Raw genomic sequence first — 19782 nt, forward strand, 5'->3', positions numbered from 1 at the left:
TCATTCATTCATTCATTCATTCATTCATGTGTGTATTTATTTTATTTTATTTTGTTATTTATTTTACAACATGTATGTATAATTTTTCATTTATTCATTTATCAATGTGTGTATTTTTTATCTGTTGTTGTTTGTTTATTTTACAACATGTTTATTACAACATGTTATTATTATTTACTCATTCATGTGTGTATTTGTTTTGTTAATAATGTTGTTTATTTCTTTTAACATGTTTGTATAATTATGCATTCATTGATTCATTTATCCATGTGTATATGTATTTGTTTTTTTGTTGTTTATTGATTTCACAACATGTTTGTATAATTATGCATTAATTCATTAACTCATTCGTGTGTGTATTTATTTTTTTTGTTCTTGTTTATTTATTTACAATATGTTTGTATATTCATTCATTCATTCATTCATTCATTCATTCATCCATGTCTATATTTATTTGTTTTTTGTTCTTGTTATTTATTTACAACATGTTTGTATAATCATTCATTCATTTTCTTGTCGGCTTAGTTTATTTCCTTTATTAATCCGGAGTCACCACAGAGGAATGAACCGTCAACTTATCCAGCAACTTTTTATGCAGCAGATGCACATCTAGCCGCAACCCATCTCTGTGAAACATCCACACAAGCATTTACACACACACTCTTACACTAGTGACAATTTAGCCTACCCTATTCACCTGTCTTTGGACTGTGGGGGGGAAAACAGAGCACCCAGAGAAAATCCACGCAAACGCAGGGAGAACATGCAAACTCCACACAGAAACGCCAGCCAAGCCGAGGCTCGAACCAGCGACCCAGCAATCTTCTTGCTGTGAAGGGACAGCACTACAGCACTACCTACTGCGCCACTGCTTCTACCTCATTCATTCATCCATTTATATATTTATTTGTTTTTTATTATTGTTTATTTATTTTACAACATGTTTGTATAATTATTCATTTATTAATTAATTCCTGTGTATATTCATTTTTTGTTATTTATTTTACAACTTTCTTGTATAGTTATTGATTGATTGATTGATTGATTGATTCATTAATTCATTCATTCATGTGTGTATTCATTTTGTTGTTGTTTATTTATTTTACAAAATGTTTATATAATTATTAATTTATTCATACATACATTAATTCATCCTGTGTGTGTTTATTTTTGTTTTTGTGTATTTATTTTACAACATGCTTGTATACTTATTCATTTATTCATTTATGTGTGTATTCATTTTTTTCATTAATTTATTTATACATTTATGTGTGTATTTTTTGTTGTTGTTTGTTTATTTTTCAAAATGTTTGTATAATTATTAATTCATTAATTAATTCATTTATTAATTCATTCATACGTACATTCATTAATTCATGTGTGTTTTTATTTTTGTTATTGTTTATTTATTTTACAACATGTTTATATAATTATGCATTGGTTCGTTCATTCCTGTATTTATTAGTTTATTTTTCAACATGTTTGTATAATTATGCATGCATCCATGTTATGCATTTATGTTTTTATTCATTCAACATTCATTTATTTGCATCACAAGGGAACGGTTTGGGAAGTTTATTTATTTTTATTTGTGTGTGTGTGTGTGTGTGTGTGTGTGTGTGTGTGTGTGTGTGTGTGTGTGTGTGTGTGTGTGTGTGTGTGTGTGTTGTTTTTGTTGTTGTGACTTTTACGTTGGCTACTTGTGTGTCTAGACAAATATGTATTTATTTATTTAAAAATAATAACTGGACCCGCACTGGCCTCTGGGGGATTTTATATAATTTATTTTCTAAAGATTTAACAAATAATAAGAAAATTGATCACTGATGTTTGTTAATCACCTGGCCAAGTTTAGATTGGAAACTTTTATGTATGTATGTATGTATGTATGTATGTATGGATGGATGGATGGATGGATGGATACATTTATTCATTCATTCATTCATTCATTTTCTTGTCGGCTTAGTCCCTTTATTAAACCAGGGTTGCCTCAGCGGAATGAATCACCAACTTATCCAGCAAGTTTTTACACAGCGGATGCCCTTCCAGCCGCAACCCATCTCTGGGAAACATCCACACACACATTCAATCATACACTACGGACAATTTAGCCAACCCAATTCACCTGTACCGCATGTCTTTGGACTGTGGAGGAAACCGGAGCACCCGGAGGAAACCCACGCGAAGGCAAGGAGAACATGCAAACTCCAAACAAGAAACGCCAACTGAGCCAAGATTCGAACCAGCGACCCAGCGACCTTCTTGCTGTGAGGCGACAGCACTACCTACTGCACCACTGCCTCACCGTATATATTTATTTATTTATTCATTTATTCATTCATTCAAACATTTATTTAGAACAACATCAACATTAGCACCACAAAAAAAACATTTATTTTTGCATTTATTAATGTGTTTATTTGTTTGTTTGTTTGTTTGTTTAATTATTGTGTTTGTTTGTTGCTACTGTTCTTCATTTCCTATTATTTCCTCCATATGCTGTATTATTACTTTACAACTTCATTCATTTATTTACATATTTATTTAGCCAGTTAAAAAATAGTCCAACATGCTTTTGCCTCTGTTTGGGATGTTTTTGTCTCTATTATTGTAATTAATTTTTTTTATTATTATTTTTATGGGAGATGCATATGCCCTTCTTTGCATTGGTTTAGCTGTGGTCTAGTACAGCACGTTAAAATAACCATCACTATACAAAATAGACTGTTTTATTGCGGCATCTAGTGTTAAATGAACGCATTGCAACAGTAGAATAGTGCATGCGGCTTTCAGGCCATAGCATAATAATTTACATACTTGTTTTAAAGCCCTCTAAAAATCATCAACGTCAAATACACATTGACCAACGTAACTGGGATTAAGGTTTGAACAAAACGCTGGTCATGGCAATTTGTCAACGGCTTGGTTGACAATAGGCTACAACTCAAGGACACCTCATTTGTAGGGCAAAAAGCAAAATTTAAGAGCATCTGCTCATTTAAGATCCTAAGATTTGTTAGTAGTAAAAAAATAATAATAATAAAAAAACGTTTTACAAAGAAATCTAAAAGAGTTAAAGAAATCATGGCTCTTTTCCTATCTTTAGACTATTTTGGTAGGTTATTTATAAATAAGTATTATTATTATCAATTAACACGAGCATCCTTTATTTAACATTTTCTTGAACATATTTGAGCCAGCAGCATATTGGATGATGATGGGTATCCTGAAGGGACCTCAGAGTAGCGTGCCCCCTTGCGCAAACGGTGTGAGAGATCACCAATGGATGAGGCAGCGCTCTTTCGCGTGTCATGTTTTTGAAGAGCCCACGCGTTTCACTCTAGGTTCCCTATTCGGCACGCACCAATGCAGATACGGACCGGATCGGACGCTGGTGGCGCCTGAACGCATATCCATCTTCATTGCGCTCACGGGTGTCTGCGTTTTCTCCAGCTCGTGCAGTATCATGCAGTCTTTAATATCCCCAGTCACCAAAGCAATACTGGTTGCACTGTTTATTTTTGCGATTCTGCTCATTTTGTACGTGATATTATGGTATATATGTCGAGATGTGGATTGTGATCACGGAATTTGATTGACAAATTACTGGAAGCGTCTTTAAGGACATGCACCGGGTGTCCCAGCATTGGCACTGATCAACAAGGGAGCAAAGGTTCACTCTGGTAAGTCTTTGACCTGTATAACTCCTGAGAATAGAGAGTGGACAGGATTCATTCGGTATTATTTTAATCTTCCGGCATTGATTTTGGTGTCCTTTTGCACTAACGTGTTGCGCTCCGCTGGCTGTCGGTAACCACCGCAGAAGACTTGCTTTCATTCCACCTGTTAATGTGGACGCAAACTAAATCTTTTGCTAATTTGTTTGGCTTTTAAACTCATTTGAAATAATAAACTCGAGAAGGAGCCACAACAGCTTATTCCATCACATATTTCAAATAACATCAACGGGATCAGCTGCCATATGATTTTTGTATTTATTTTTTTTACATGTAATTTTTTATTTAATTACATTTTAAGGGGAAAGTTGGTTAATATGCAAAGGACTGTGTATCACCTTTCATTAATTTAGTTCTTTCAACTGATCATATACATCTGCGCTATGAACGTATAAAAGTTGACAGATACCAATGCCTCACATTTGTTTGTAAGTATGACATCTGCTGAGGGCTATCTGCTTGTGTTGTGGACAGTATATGAATATATTTTAATTTATCGTAGTATTCAGATACACGAAAGCAAATATTTTAAAACCAGCTGATCGCACTGAAAGTTCATGAAAACCTATGGCAAGCCAATTTAACATTATCATTTTAAATAAAAAAAGTGAAAATGAAAGATGGGAAATTTAATGTGAATACAATTCAGAGTTATTCTATTTATAAATTTGCTTCTATATTTACTGTTGATAATTTGACCGCTGTAACTATACATAAAATATTACTTGACAACTGCTGTTCTTTCCATGGCATACCAAAGCTTAGCATAAGTTCAGGAAACAAAAAATCCTCCATTGGTAGGCTACATCATATTTTATGTGATATTAATTTGAACAGCTACATAATAGGGGAAGATATTAGAATTTGGTAAGCAAATAGATATTAGGGCTTAATGAATGAATTATTACCAGCTTCTGGTCTTTTAGAAGATGGAACCTTCTTTTCTTCAAGAGTAAAATAGTTTTTGCACCTTTAATATGTTTCCAAATGCTGTGAATTTATCATGATGAAAAGCTTTCTGCTCGGGTTGTTCATTACAACAAACACAGCTATGGCTTGTTCTTTTTTTATTTATTGGGTTTTAAAATAGCCAGCTGTTAAATAGCCAGCAGGTGGGGCTGTTGTGAGGTGGCATGTTTCAGCCATTGAATGGTCATCATTAATCAGAGGAGCAGAAAATTATATACATGGCCAGAGTAAGCTGTACTTGTGCTCTAGGCAAAGGACAATCGCGCCGCCCTCACCCCGAAAGTGAAAAAGAAAGTGACTGGTTCGTGAACTGAAGACAAGATGGGGGGTGGGGGGGTGTCGCGGATGAAAGATGAAATATTCATAAAAGCATAGTTCACCCTAAAATAAAAATTGACAAACTATTTGCTTTTCCTCAAGTGGTTCCAAACCTTTTATAAGTATCTTTATTCAGTTGAACACAAAAGAAGATTATTTTGAACAAAGCTAAAAACCTGTAACCATCAACTTCCAAAGGACAAACACCACCAACCTGATATCACCGAGTAGGACATGTTCCTGAATTAACATCTGTGTTGATCCTAGAATAACATTCCAGCCAATCATAATTAAGGCACATGTTTATTGTTTATGTTAAGTTTAGGCTTTAGGTTTATGTAGTTCTACATGATTGTTATCTAACTATTATTCCCCTCTGATTTTGGGAATAATTTACAGTTATGGTTGGGTTTGGGAGTAGGGAAAAGGTATGGATTACATTTTCGAACAAAAATGATGTTTCAAGATCACAATAGTTGTTAATCCAGGATCGGATCGTACTTGGCAAATTTATGAACAAACACTTATAGAAGTCAGTGGTTGTCCAACCTTCTGCAAAATAATCTTTGTGTTCAACAGAAGAAAGTCAAACAGGTTTGCAATAAGCGAAGGGTGACATAATTTTCTATTTTATTGAGCTATCCCTTAATTGTCAAGAGAATATTATATTTTACCAATCAAATTAGAATAAGGGCAGCACGGTGGCGCAGTGTGTAGCACTCTTGCCTGACAGCAAAAAGTTTGCATGTTCTCCCCAAGTGTGCTTGGGTTTCCTTTAGGTGCTCCAGTTTCCCCCACAAGTCCAAAGACATGCGGCATAAGTGAACTGAGTAAGCTAAAATGGTCTGTAGTGTATGTGTGTGAATGGAAGTGTATGGGTGTTTCCCAGTGATGGGTTGCAGCTGGAAGGGTATCCATGCGTAAAACATTTGCTGGATAAGTTGGCAGTTCATTCCACTGTGGCGACTCCGATTTATGAAGGGACTAAGCCGAAAAGAAAATGAATGAATGACATAGAATAAATGACCTTTTGAAAGTGAATTGATGCTCAAAGATTGTTCCCATTATGTTACACCATGTAAACAAGTGGCATTTTAACACCAAGATTTGTTCGAGAGAGAACAAAAACAGAAGGAACAAAACAAGTGAATTTTTTATAGAGTCATATAACATTGAAGTGCAGTGGGGCTTGGAGGGCTGAATCTGTTCTCACACTATCAAAACCGTTGCTTAGTGAGTATTCTGAAAACTGTTTAGCTACACCAACTTTCTGCTGTTCCAGTTTTAGTCATTTAAGCCAATAATGCAACCTTCTTCATTGGTGACCGTAGGACTATCAATTATTTGAATATACCACACAGCTAAATGGGACACTATCTATCAGAAATAAATGTGCAATCGGCTTGCCATAGAAACCTGTGGTTCGCCTGTTGTGCGCTTGAGATGAGAGGGGGTTTGAAATTTGGTTAGTGGTTCGTTATGCGGAGATTCCATGAGAACTCAGATGTTTTTATGCCAAATTGTTCGTTTGTTCATCAACAGCGTGTAATCAGCGTGGATTGCAGCACGCTATCTTTTCCAATGTTTATGCGTTTGTCTATTTCTTTTGCAAGCCGCTACAATTTCAAGCCGTGAGCATTCTGACTCACCGATTAAATACTGTGCTCTGAACGTGAGAGGAATCGCAAGTGTCGAACAGTCACCATAGCGCATCATGAGCGCGTCCAGCTGCCAATTTGCCCTCGAACCGGGGCCACCTATCCGAAAGCTTGAGAAAGAACAGCTAGTGGACGCAGATGAGTGCAAGGTGTACTGCTGCACCCGCGACCCCGACGAGGCGCGTACATTTCCATTCTGAAGGACAAATAGAGGACAGATTGCTTGTTAACCCAGATTCCGTTGTGCTTGTTGAAGCTTTCTTAATACGAACTCATTAGATTCAGAGTCTGATTATAAACATTCAAAGAGATTAAAAATCATTTGGTATGAAACAAATCTAGAGGCGTGATTTTTTTATTTTATTTATTTATTTATTTTTTTACAAGAGAGACAGTGACATGGATAAGAAGTCTTGAGATAAGCTCATAAGCTAGGCCTACATTTATTATCAACACACTTTTTTTCTGTTTACTTCTTTGACAATCTCCATTTGTATCTTTGAAGCTTTGACAGAAATTATGCTGTAAAGTTTTGCATGTTTAATTACTGTATTTTAGCATCATGCACTTTTTCTGAACACTTGTTTTGCAGATTTTGTATAACTTCAATATAACACCATATTGAAGTTTTGATAAAAAAAAGCCACAAATTAAAAATTATTTAGATCTATCAACTTTTTCAGAACCATTATTCATTGTAAAAGATGTTAAGAAAACTATTTAAATTAATCAGATTTTTTCGCTTGATTGATGTGCCACATTTGGCATGTGGGAAAATATAATTAAATGGGTTAAACAGATTTTCTGTTAATGTAGTCATGATTTTCTCACTATGTTGTTCAAAACCTATAACTTTAAGACTTTGGCTTTACTAACAGTTGAAGTCAGAATTATTAAACCCCCTGAATTAATATCCCCCTCCCCACCCCGTTTATCCCCCCCTCCCCAATTTCTGTCTAACAAAACACTTCTATACAGCTTAAAGTGAAATGTAAAGGCTTAACTGGGTTAACTAGGCAGGTTAGGGTAATTAGGCAAGTTATTGTATAATGATGGTTTGTCCTGTAGATTATCTAAAATATATATATCTTAAAGGGGCTAAAAATTTTGACCTTAAAAAGTTTTTTTTTTTTTTTTAACTGCTGTTATTCTAGCCGAAATAAAACAAATAAGACTTTCTCCAGAAGAAAAATTATTATCAGACATACCGTGAAAATTTCCTTGCACTGTCAAAGATACTTTGGGAAATATTTAAAAAAGAAAAAAAATCTAAAGGGGGCTAATAATTTTGACTTCAACTGTAGATATTTAAGTGAAATCTGTGTTTTTGTTCTTCCTTTAAATGTACATTTTAAGGCGATAAAGCTATCATGAAATAATCCATGTGGTCAAACACATTTATTTAGAGTTTCATGCTAATATAGATGCACATTTAATACTGCATCGCATAAAGAATTAAGCTCAGGCAAATTACATATGCTTCTATAAGTAATAAAACGTTCAATAAAATCTCTAAATAAATATTTAAATCTTTTCGCTATATTTTAAGTTTTGTTTACCAAATTCTCACCAGCTTTAATACATGTTTCTGGTGTATTTCTGTTGATTTTTACAGAAACAAAAAAAAATTTTTTTTTTTTTTTTAGTCTTCATGTAGCATTTACATTTTCAATTTTAAGACTAAACCTAAATATAAAATAACTAAATAGGTACAAGCATTAGTTAATAAAAAAGATGTGTATTGTGTGACAGAAGTTACTGAACATGTAAAACAATGCTGCATGCTGCCCTAAACACCTGTTAATATGTGATGGTGTTTTGAGTCACTCTTCACAAATGCTTATTAAATGTGAAAAGAAGTCAAAGCAGCACTAGGATTTCCTGCATAACATACTGTAAAAATAGCTGTTAATTAAAAGTTTCTGTGTTTTGGGATTCATGAGTTTATGTATGGTTGTCAATTGCATTGTGTGAACTTGATCTCTACTTTATCAATTTTTGATGCTGAAAATTTAAGTTTAACAAAGTGACTTTTATTAACATTTTAGTAGATTAAAATAATATAATGTACAACTAAAAAAATACAGATAAATAAATGTTTAAAATAACAGAAAACATAGACCATTTTGAGGGATGTAAACAAAACAAATGGTCCCAACATATCTCCTTTTTTACATTTTTAATTTCTATAGCTTTCGGGAATCCAAAAAGGGCCACATACTAATGAACAATGTTATGATAGCTGTTTTAACATTAAGTTAAGACTGAATTGCCTCTTATTACAGTTAATAAATAGTTTGAAAACAAGCAAGAAATGTTCATGTGCCAATGAAACATCGAAATGGTCTATAGGCAGTTTATTACAAGTTTTTTTTTTTCTTACCGTAACATACAACACCAACCTAGACATAATTTCACCTTAAAGTTTAGACTATTAAAAATGTTGATAAAAGTCACTTTTAAAATGCACTCTTAAGCAAAGATCTGTTTAGAGATGTATTTTAAGAACCTATACTGAACTTTTCTGTAACTCTAAAAGGGCAGCATTCTGTCCTATTTATGGTGACATAATATCCCGTTTGGTTCATTTAGTTGTTTTTCATTTTTCCATGTGTTCATATTTTAGTTCAACTTTTGTTGGTGGACTAAAACCCAGCTTTTCTGCAGTGCTTTTCTGTTTGCTTTGCCCAGAAAGATTTACATTTCCACTTTGTCAAATGAACTGTATCCTGTTAACTGAAACAAAATGAACATAAACTTAATTCATTTTCTGAAAATAATGATGGCTTTATGGGTTGGAAATTAAAAAACAGTGAGGAAATAATGACAGAATTTGCAGTTTTGGGTAAACCCTCATGCAGTGAATGCTAGCTATAATCTACTGCATGTGTGGGTTTCTAACAAATTACACAACTGTTTATGGAACATTGGAACTGAAGAGAGAGAGGGGGAAAGAGAGAGAGAGAGAGAGAGGGAGAGAGAGAAAGGAAGAGAGAGAAAACAAGCTGCAGTGGAGTGAAAGAAGGGGGAGGGCTTGAGCTCTCAGGTTAAAAACGCTGTTGTTCTGAATACATTCTGACAAGGAGTCAGTAGATACAAACACACTCTGAAGGGGGAAATACAACAGCTGTTTTGCTATCCAGCATCCAGAGTAAATGGAAAAGATGGAGTTTATGTGAGAGTGCATGTTTGTCTGGAGGCTTAGCACTTCTGGAAAGAGTGACTGTGAGTAGGGATTCAGGTCAGTGTTAGAACACGCTCAGGGGAAGCATCCTCCCAGGCCCCGAAAGGATAAAGAAACATGTCTGCTCAAATAGATGAAGACAAGGAGACAAGATAGAAGATCCCCGGGTCACGCTGACATGTAATTATCAGAACTTTTCACTTTTGATCAGCGCTATTGATTTAACCTGTGGGGGAAAATCCTGAGTGGTGGTGTGGAAAAGCAAGCTGTCATATTGTCACACCTCCAGCCTGTTGTGTGTTGGCCATTTGACCCACACTTAAAAAAAATGATATCCATGAAAAGCATTTAAAAGCAATGGATTCTTTTCATTGTACGCAAGGTTCTTTATACTGGAAAATGGTCTTTAGATTGTTAAAATGTTCTTCATACAATGCATTCATGGTTATTTTAAAGGGATAGTTCAGTCAAATATGAACATTCTGTTATCATTTACACTCTCAGAACTAAAGTTACGTGAGTTGTCATTCGGATGGTACCTTTTTAGAAGGTAAAGGGGACATATTGGTACCTCAAAAGTATATATTAGCATCTACAAATTTTAAAAGGAACACTTTTGTACTTTTTAGGTACTAATATATGCTCTTGAGATATTAATATGGACCTTTTAGGTACAAATTTGTAACTTTTGAAAAGGTACCACTCACGTGACAGCTCGCGTACCTTTGCTTCTGAGGCCCCGTTTACACTCCACGTCCACTAGCGTTTCACCAAGTGTTTCTGAACATACCTCCGTCCACACAAGCCACCAAAAACGTATATCACGTGACCATTCGCGCACTGTGGTAAAAAAGGCTGAGTTTAACAGCACAATGGCGCCTAAAACAGACAATAGTGCAAACAAAGCTCACATTTCTGTGTCCATGTTGTTGTTTACAGTGAAGGCTGGTCTGTTGTCTTCCGATAGTGTTAAAACCATGTGTTATAGTCATGTGATAGGGGCTTGACGAATAAGGGGAGGATACGCAATGACACAGAAGCCCCAATCAGCTAGCGATTCACGGCAGCCCCGCCTCCGTTTTCAGATGTCTCCGTTTTCCCCATCCACATTGAGTTGGAGCAGCAGCGTTTTAAAATGAAAACGGCCTCTCCAGCGTTTCCAAAATGCTCAGTTTTCAGCGCTCGACAACTTCGGCGTAGTGTGGACTGTCACACCTGCTGCAGTGCCCTCTGGTGGTTTTCAAGGGCACCAGTTTTTGTTTTGGTTTTTGTGTTTTGTATCCTAGTCATGTGATTACTCCTCCTTGTTTCCAGCTGTCCCTCATTGTCTAATTAGTTCTGTCTTTTATAAGCCCTGTTATGTTGTGTTTAGTTTGCCTTTGGATTTTCAATGTTCTGTTTAGGTTTGTCGTGCTTTATTCATGATCTGGTTCACCGTGTTTGGTTTGTTCACTTTGTTTAGTATCTTTACTATGTTTTTGGATACCTGTTTAGTTTGTGTTTGATTCACTTTTGAGCTTCATTTTTGCATTTCATGTTTTCCTCGATTTTGGTACCTTGCCTGTCCCTTTGTCATTTTTTTGGGATCTTTATTGTTTGGCAATAAATGTGTTTTGCTGCACTTGGATCTTTCCCTTGTTTTTGTGATACCCAGTCGTGACAGTGGACAGATGGCCTAACCGTAGCAAAACTTATGCGTTTTCAAACTAAAACGCATTAGTGTAAACGGGGCCTGAGAGTGAACTAAATCAGTCGTTCCCAAAGTGGGGGTCGCAGGACAATTATAGGGGGTCACTTGGTGATTTCCAAAAGACAAATAAATTTTATTAAACTATTCGAATTACCAAGGCGATTCAGTGGTGCAGTAGGTAGTGCTGTCGCCTCACAGCAAGAAGGTTGCTGGGTTGCTGATTCGAACCTCGGCTCAGTTGGCGTTTCTGTGTGGAGTTTGCATGTTCTCCCTGCCTTTGCGTGGGTTTCCTCCGGGTACTCCGGTTTCCTCCACAGTCTAAAGACATGCAGTAAAGGTGAATTGGGTAGGCTTAATTGTCAGTAGTGTATGAGTGTGTGTGTGTGAATGCGTGTGTGGATGTTTCCCAGAGATGGGTTGCGGCTGGAAGGGCATCCGCTGCGTAAAAACTTGCTGGATAAGTTGGCGGTTCATTCCGCTGTGGCGACCCCGGATTAATAAAGGGACTAAGCCGACAAGAAAATGAATGAATGAATGAATATTAGAATTACCCTATTTTATCCATAACCCACAGAAGATAAAATTAGTAGTTAATAGTTGCATTAAAAAAGTCAACATCATGCAAATAAAAGCCATCAGCCTTTCACTTTTTTTTCATAGGATTGGTCTGTTTACACTAGCAATAGCGTCTGCTGCAACAGGTTGATTTTATAGCACCAGGTTAAACTTTCTGACACATTTATGCCAATCAAACACATTAAAAATAAATACAGGCCACAACTGAACATTGAGCATGATCTCTGAGTGGCGGTCTTCATTAACCAAGAATAGATTTGTGCTGAAAACATTTTGCCCACCTGTCTCATTAGGTGAGGTTAATATTAAATCAAACAAATGAATAAATGACTATATAAATTATAGCCTATAGTTGTTAGACTTTTGCACATTTTGTGCTGTTTGTATGCTCATGTTTATATAGGCCTATTGTTGTGTGTGCAACATTTATATATTTGTAACCACCTCTGAGGAATTTGGGGGTCATGAGTCACTGCTATTGTTATTTTGGGTGTCGCAGGGTGAAAAGTTAGGGAACCCCTGCCCTGTACTACATGATGATACGATTAAAAATGCTGTCGACTTCCATGGTCATTTGTTTTCCTACTATGGAAGTTCATGGGTCCCAGCATTTTTCAAAATATCTTCAAAATATGTTGTCATAGACCAGGGGTCACCAATCTCGATCCTGGAGGGCCGGTGTCCCTGCAGGGTTTAGCTCCAACTTGCCTCAACACACCTGTCTGGGTGTTTCAAGTATATCTAGTAAGACCTTGATTAGCTTGTTCAGGTTCTGTGTTTGATTAGGGTTGGAGCTAAAATCTGCAGGACAACGGCCCTTCAGGAACAAGTTTGGTGACCACTGTCATAGACAATAGTGAAGAGGGCTGTCTTTTTTTTTGTTTAAAAGAAAAAAAAGAAGACTGTCATAATGATTTAAAACATGAGCAGAGTAAATGATGACAAAAATTTTCAGGATTCCCATGGGTCATAGAATTTCTGAAATAGCATGGAATTTTTAATGGTTCATTCCAGATATTAAAGAGCCCCTATTATGGGTTTTTGAAAATGACCTTTCTAGTGTGTTACACAGCACTAAGTGAATTAAAACATCGAGCTGAGGTTTAAATTTGAAAGTGCACAGTGTTTAAAACTATTGATTCTTCAAGGAAAGAGTTGACTCAGAGTCGAATGAATGAATTGTTCTGTGTTCAGATCTTCATCGATACGACACATCACCAAAAATGAACTGCTGGATCTGGTAAAATGTGAACGCCCCTTTACCTGCAAACACTCGCAGAGTGCAAGGGATCTTGGGATTGATCATGACACAAAGATTATCATTGAGATGGTCAGAAAATAAAGGGTTAAAGTTTTACTTTCACAACAGTATAACTGGTACTGTGTTTTTTCCTGTCATTTGACTGAGGATTAATTCAATAACCTAGGCTGGAACTTGTGATTCGCCGGCTGTTTGTAATCAAAAGAAGGATCAGCAATGAGTAATATTTTGGGATTTTGCTAGACTTTGACAGGGACTTTGTCAGTAAATGTTACACATGCACCGATTTCTTCTTCCTCTACATCCTTTAAGTGTTTCTGCTTCCTACACAACTTGTAGTTTGCAAAACATGTTTAATTGTGTGTTGTAATTTGTAATCGCTCCATGTGGCTTGTAATAACATATCTATTATAGATCAGAGCTTGTGATGCATCTCTTATATTAAATCTTAATGGGGCTATTCACATATAACATCAAAAGCCACATTGAAAATGCAAAGTGTGCTTCTTCCTTTACTGATTTAGATGCATTTCTGAGCTCATGATCCCCTAGCCTTCGTCATTGCTATGGCCTCTATCAGCTGTTTCTACACACGCATGTTGTCAATTTTCGAAATAGTTCAACTTTTGCCGCTGTATGGGTTAATACTAATAGTGTGTCCTTGTTATTACTTTGGGGGAATGTATGGTTAAGAATAGAGCAATATGTGGGTGTTTAACTGCATTGCTTTAATGCACTCCTGCATTGGGCACACACATAAACTCTGAACTCTGGCTACTTCATGACCGTGGTAGACGATTCTTTCCGTCTCACACTTAGCCCAGTTGACCAGTCACAAAATATTAGGTCATAGGACCAATCAGACAGGTTAGCCTCATGCAAAGGAGGGGTTTGGGTACAAATGAATCGCTAACAAATCATATGGGAGTCATTGGCATAAGTAGCTAAAAATAAATGCAAACTACACTGTAAGACAATAAAAGGGTTTAGACCTTCCATGGATTTTTGACCTGTTGTTGCAGACCCCAAAATTTGACCCTTTTTATAATGCATAATAGGGACTCTTTAAAAGTCAGGGATTTTTTGTTTGTTTGTTTGACCAAGTAATGGAAGATCCTGGATTTTTGTTTGCCACTTTTAATTTCAGATGACATAAACCTAAATTTATTTTTCAACATCTACCATTAACCAATCAGGAGGCACTTCACAGCTACACAAGTAGCAAAACACAGTACTTTTTTCAAAATCTGTATTGTTAGATACATTCTATTGTTGTTCTCATAGTTAAATGAGATAACATTTTAAAGTTATGCAAAACTGTATTCAAGTTGCAACCATTTTAATATTATGTGTTTATTGTAATTATTTTAATATTATATTATTTTATATAAACACAACAGCAGTCTATATATTAAAAATTCCCATTTGCAGATAAAAGAAAAGCATGATAGTGTAACTTTCAGAAAAAAGAAAGAAAAGTGTGATACTGATAACAGCTGTCAGAAGAAAGAACAATGTCAAATTTACTGTCCTGCTCCATAGTCGTTGCATTAGAAACCCCTTGCACAATCGGTAAATCGTTTTTTTGATGCAAAGAATTAGTTCCTAAAGGGCTGCAGCTCTGAACAGTTTAGTTCCAAACCTGCTTCAACACTCTGCGATGGTCACACTAGAGTTTAGGCTATGAAAAAGGGTCCATATTTTTAATTTGTGCAGAGAGATAATAGTTTTGAAAAATAGTTTGGGAAAATAGTTTTGATTTTTAATTGGTCTCATGCAATCACGTGATGCAATTTCACAGGCCAGAGTCAACCAAGTTTGAACTCTACTCCATAATGAACAGCGAAACTTATTGCACAAGCTTGTATCTATAGTCTGGTGTATTCGCGTGTGTATGAATGGAAGTCTATGGGGAAAAAAGTGCAGTGTGACCGCAGCTTTACCTGTAGGTTTAAAATAAGACTAAAGCGTTCAGTTAGTCAGATCAGGGGTGTTTATTAGAGTTGGAACTTAACTGTGCAGAGCTGTGGCCCTCCAGGAACTGGGTTTAACACCTGTGATATGGATATATGAATGTTAAAAATATTAAAGAATTTAAGCTTATGATGACTGTTGCGTCCTAACAGTCTTGTGAAAAAAGGGTCCATTGGGTGTGGTTAAGTATGTTGACCCTAACCCTCCAACTGTCCAACTCAAACAGTTTTGACAGCGCTATGACAACAAACAGAAATCTTCAGGAGGAGGTGTCTGATAGGTTGTAATAACTCTCCCGAAACCCTATTCTTGATGTTTTTGAATGAAATATTAAAATCAGCTCATAGTTTTTTCATTTAATACTCCAGTTCTTTAGGAACTGCATCACAATAGATAATAATAATGATTAAAAAAAAAAAACAGTTACAGCTTCCAGTTTATGCAGATTTTAAAGTCTGAACAATGATTTTATTTTTTAGGGAGAACTATTCCTTTAAGAACTAATTAAACGTTTACAAAATGTTGTTTGGAGAATCTTTTTTTTCCTTTTTATTAACATTATGGAAGCCAACAAACAATTGTATGAATTCTCATCCAGTATACAAACTCAGTAGCAGATCCAAGCTTAAATTCTAGACTAAATTATTCAAAGAATAAATTCACTGGTACTCCATTTCTACAATCTGAGACATTCAGCTTCTCATTCCAGACAAAATCCCTTCTTATAAGGCCTGAGCCCTTCCAGTAGAGAATGTCTGTTTACATAGCACTAGTCAAACATCAAGGATTCCTCACAACCTGCTGTCACTGCACCAAAAACGAGCCTCAGGTTTGCGTTTCTGTCTCTGGAGGGCTTTTCATGGCCCACATCCCCCTTGTATGACAGTAGGCTACATGAACGCATGTGTAAAGAATGCAAAACCTGCATGTGTAAAGAATGTAGGATGAAAAAGTCATGTAGAATCATAACTCAGCATATTATAATGATTTCTGAAATAATTGTTCTGACGAATAATGATGCTACTGAATCACCTTTTAATCTTTGAATCAACTTTAATCAACTTTTGAAGGATAGTACATAAAAACTACATTAATTCACAATACTGCATGTACATTTTAAGAAAATATGTAATAAAAGGTTTTACATATTTGAGGAGTTCTGATGCAAAACCTTTAAGTGCCATCTGAAATTTCAATCAAAAATTAGCATTTTTTCTCAGACTTGTACTTTTATGTTGAGCTTTTTCATTTTAAAGACCTTTAAAAGAGTGTATTCTTTGCCATAAACTTGAAATTACTGCACACTCAAGAGCCTGATAAAAATGCTCATTTTTGAAGGAAATTTTAAACAGCTTTTAGAGGTTTTTGCATCTGAACTCTTCATTTATTTGTACATGTTTTATATAGAAAATGATGCTCACTATCTGTTAAATAGTTTTTAGTTAATCAATTATATAGTCACTCCCACAAGTCTGAGGGAATTCTTTTGTTTAGCATTATTTAAAAACAAAAATGCCATGACAAATCTGAATGAAACGTTGGACTGAACAATTATTATGAATTTTAAAATGTCTTGGGGAATTTTCCTCTTCCTTTCGCTGGAATGACAGCAGAACTTAAGCTGATAAGCTGCAACTCCACAAGTAAAAGCTGATGATCCATGTTATCCAGCAAGATTTGAAAATGTTCCAAAAGCCAAACGTCTTGTATAATTTGATGGAAGCAAGGACATTTAAGGTCACTTATTATTAACATTATTATTAAGGGTATATAGTGTCTTGTTCATTAGTTAAAATGTTGTGCAATATGGGAAGTGTCACAAATGCACTCTCCACAAACACACAGGAAACAGGGATTATCAAATACATCTTCTAATTTATTAACAAACACTTCACTTAATAGGAACCAGGAACACAGGAATGATAAGGAGGTTCACAAAACAAGACCAAACCCAGACTTACCAAAATTTAGGAGTATTAATATACAACACATGATTAACTAATGACAAACACAGGTGGAAACACAGGTGGAACTAATGAACACTAACACATAATGGGCAAACAGAACAAAGAAATCACATGATACAACAAAAGCACATACTGTAGAACAATATGGCATGACGAAACACAGAAACCTGACAGTAGCTGAGCACCTTTCATTTATTTTGGATTTTTTTTTTTCAGATGACCACAATTAACTGCAACAACAAAAGGAACATTAATTTGTCATTTTTATTTCGGCTTTGTCTCGTTAATCTGGGGTCGCCACAGCAGATTGAAACGCCAACTTATCCAGCATTTGTTTTACTCAGCGGATGCCCTGACACACTCATTCACAAACAGCTTTGGACAATTTAGCTTACCCAATTCACCTATACCACATGTCTTTGGACTTGTGGGGGAAACCAGAGCACCGGAGGAACCCACGCGAATGTGGGGAGAACATGCAAACTCTACACAGAAACACCAGCTGACCCAACCAAGTCTGAAACTAGCAACCTTCTTGCTGTGAGGCGACAGCACTACCTACTGCATCGCTAAAAGAACATAAATAAATAAATAATACAAAACATAATAACTTTTATCAATACTATACTTAATGTCTAAATGTACTTTCTAGTATCATACACTCTCAGAAAAAAAAATGGTACAATGTTGTACCAAAGAAGGTACAAACCCCTGTCTCAATAGCTTTTGATGGAACAGAATTGTACTTTAAGACAAAGAAACAAATTTGTACCATTGCAGTTTGTACCGTTAAGGACAAGACTTGTACCATGGACATGACCTTAACAGTGTCAAATGTGTTCCTTCAAGAAATATTTAAAGGCATTTTGCTAAATCCAAAATGTGTCAATTTGTTTTCAGTAAATATGAAACAACAAGCACATTTATGAAACAATGTTTTAATTCATTTATTTTTTAAAATTCATGAATTTAAGGGGCAACGCAGTGGCGCAGTAGGTAGTGCTGTTGCCTATCAGCAAGAAGGTCTCTGGGTCACTGGTTCGAACCTCAGCTCAGATGGCGTTTCTGTGAGGAGTTTGCATGTTCTCCCTGCCTTCGTGTGGGTTTCCTCCGGGTGTTCCGGTTTCCCCCACAGTCATGCGGTACAGGTGAATTGGGTAGGCTAAATTGTCCATAGTGTTTGAGTGTATGTGGATGTTTCCCAGAGATGGGTTGTGGCTGGAAGGGCATCTGCTGCATAAAAAAATGTGCTGGATAAGTTGGTGGTTCATTCCGCTGTGGCAATCCCGGATTAATAAAGGGACTAAACCGACAAGAAAATGAATGAATGAATAAATTTAAGGATCTTGATCTTTTTTTTGCTAAACATTTCACAACACTTCACAAAAATGTTACAGAAATAAATGATCCCATGTTCAATATAAAAGCAATTTTCACCAAAAAAAAAACTTTTGTAATCACTAAACAAGTAATTTAATTTACTTACTTTTAAAATAGAATTAAAGTTTTGCAAAAAGTATCGTGATGAGAAATGCACAATGTTTGATTAGTTTTACAACGCTAATATGTCTGCATGAACACTTTGCATATGATGTACTTTTGTCAGCTCAGGTGCATAGTGGTAAGTAAACGCCAAAAGGTGCGGATATCAATAATGAAACTGTATTCATGTTATCAGAAAATGTTTACCAAATGTTTATAAAAATGCCTTGAATGTTTAGTTTACAATTGTGTACCTTTATTTCAATTGTACAATAAAAGGTTCAGAACAGCATCATAAGAGTTTTTTTTTTCTGTACCATAAGGTACAACTTTTAAAAAGGTGCCAAACTGCTCCTTAAGAAACATTATTTGTACCACTATGTACCTTTTTTACTGAGTGTGTATAATGCATTTTGTTTTCATCGGTTGTTTCTATGTGGGGTCAAACATGGACAAACTCAACCATTACACTATATATATATATATATATATATATATATATATATATATATATATATATATATATATATATATATATATATATATATATATATATATATTATTTTTTTTTTTTTAATGGGCAGGGGCGGAGTTAGTGATTTGGGGGCCCAAAGCAACTCCAGGTATGGGGCCCTAGCTTTTTAAAAAATAAAAAATAAACTGCATGTTAAAATGTGTATATCATCCTGCAATGTACATCATGAAGTGAATGATTGAACGTGACTTAAACGTGAAGCTTAATTTTAGTTCAGCAATTTATTTTTAAAGACCCAATTATTCAATTATTCATTCGATTTTTTTCGGCTTAATCCATTTAGTAATCTGGGGTTGACACAGCAGAATGAACCGCCAACTTATCTAGCACATGTTTTTACGCAGTGGATGCCCTTACAAATGCAACCTATCATTAGGAAACACACATACACACTTATTGACACACATACATTACGGCCAATTCAGCTAATC

General features: G+C 35.5%; 1 protein-coding gene across 2 annotated transcripts in view; it reads left to right on the plus strand.

The window, feature by feature from the left end:
* The first annotated feature begins 3409 nt into the window (after window positions 1–3409).
* Window positions 3410–19782, plus strand: part of dhrsx (dehydrogenase/reductase (SDR family) X-linked) — a 101722-nt gene continuing 85349 nt past the window's right edge. For both annotated transcript variants that reach the window (XM_073949174.1, XM_073949177.1), the window contains exon 1: window positions 3410–3683. The gene's annotated coding sequence lies outside the window, so the exon portion shown is untranslated. The remainder of the gene's footprint in view (window positions 3684–19782) is intronic.

Source organism: Danio rerio, chromosome 1 (genome assembly GCF_049306965.1).
Source record: "Danio rerio strain Tuebingen ecotype United States chromosome 1, GRCz12tu, whole genome shotgun sequence".
NCBI classification, from domain to species: domain Eukaryota; kingdom Metazoa; phylum Chordata; class Actinopteri; order Cypriniformes; family Danionidae; genus Danio; species Danio rerio.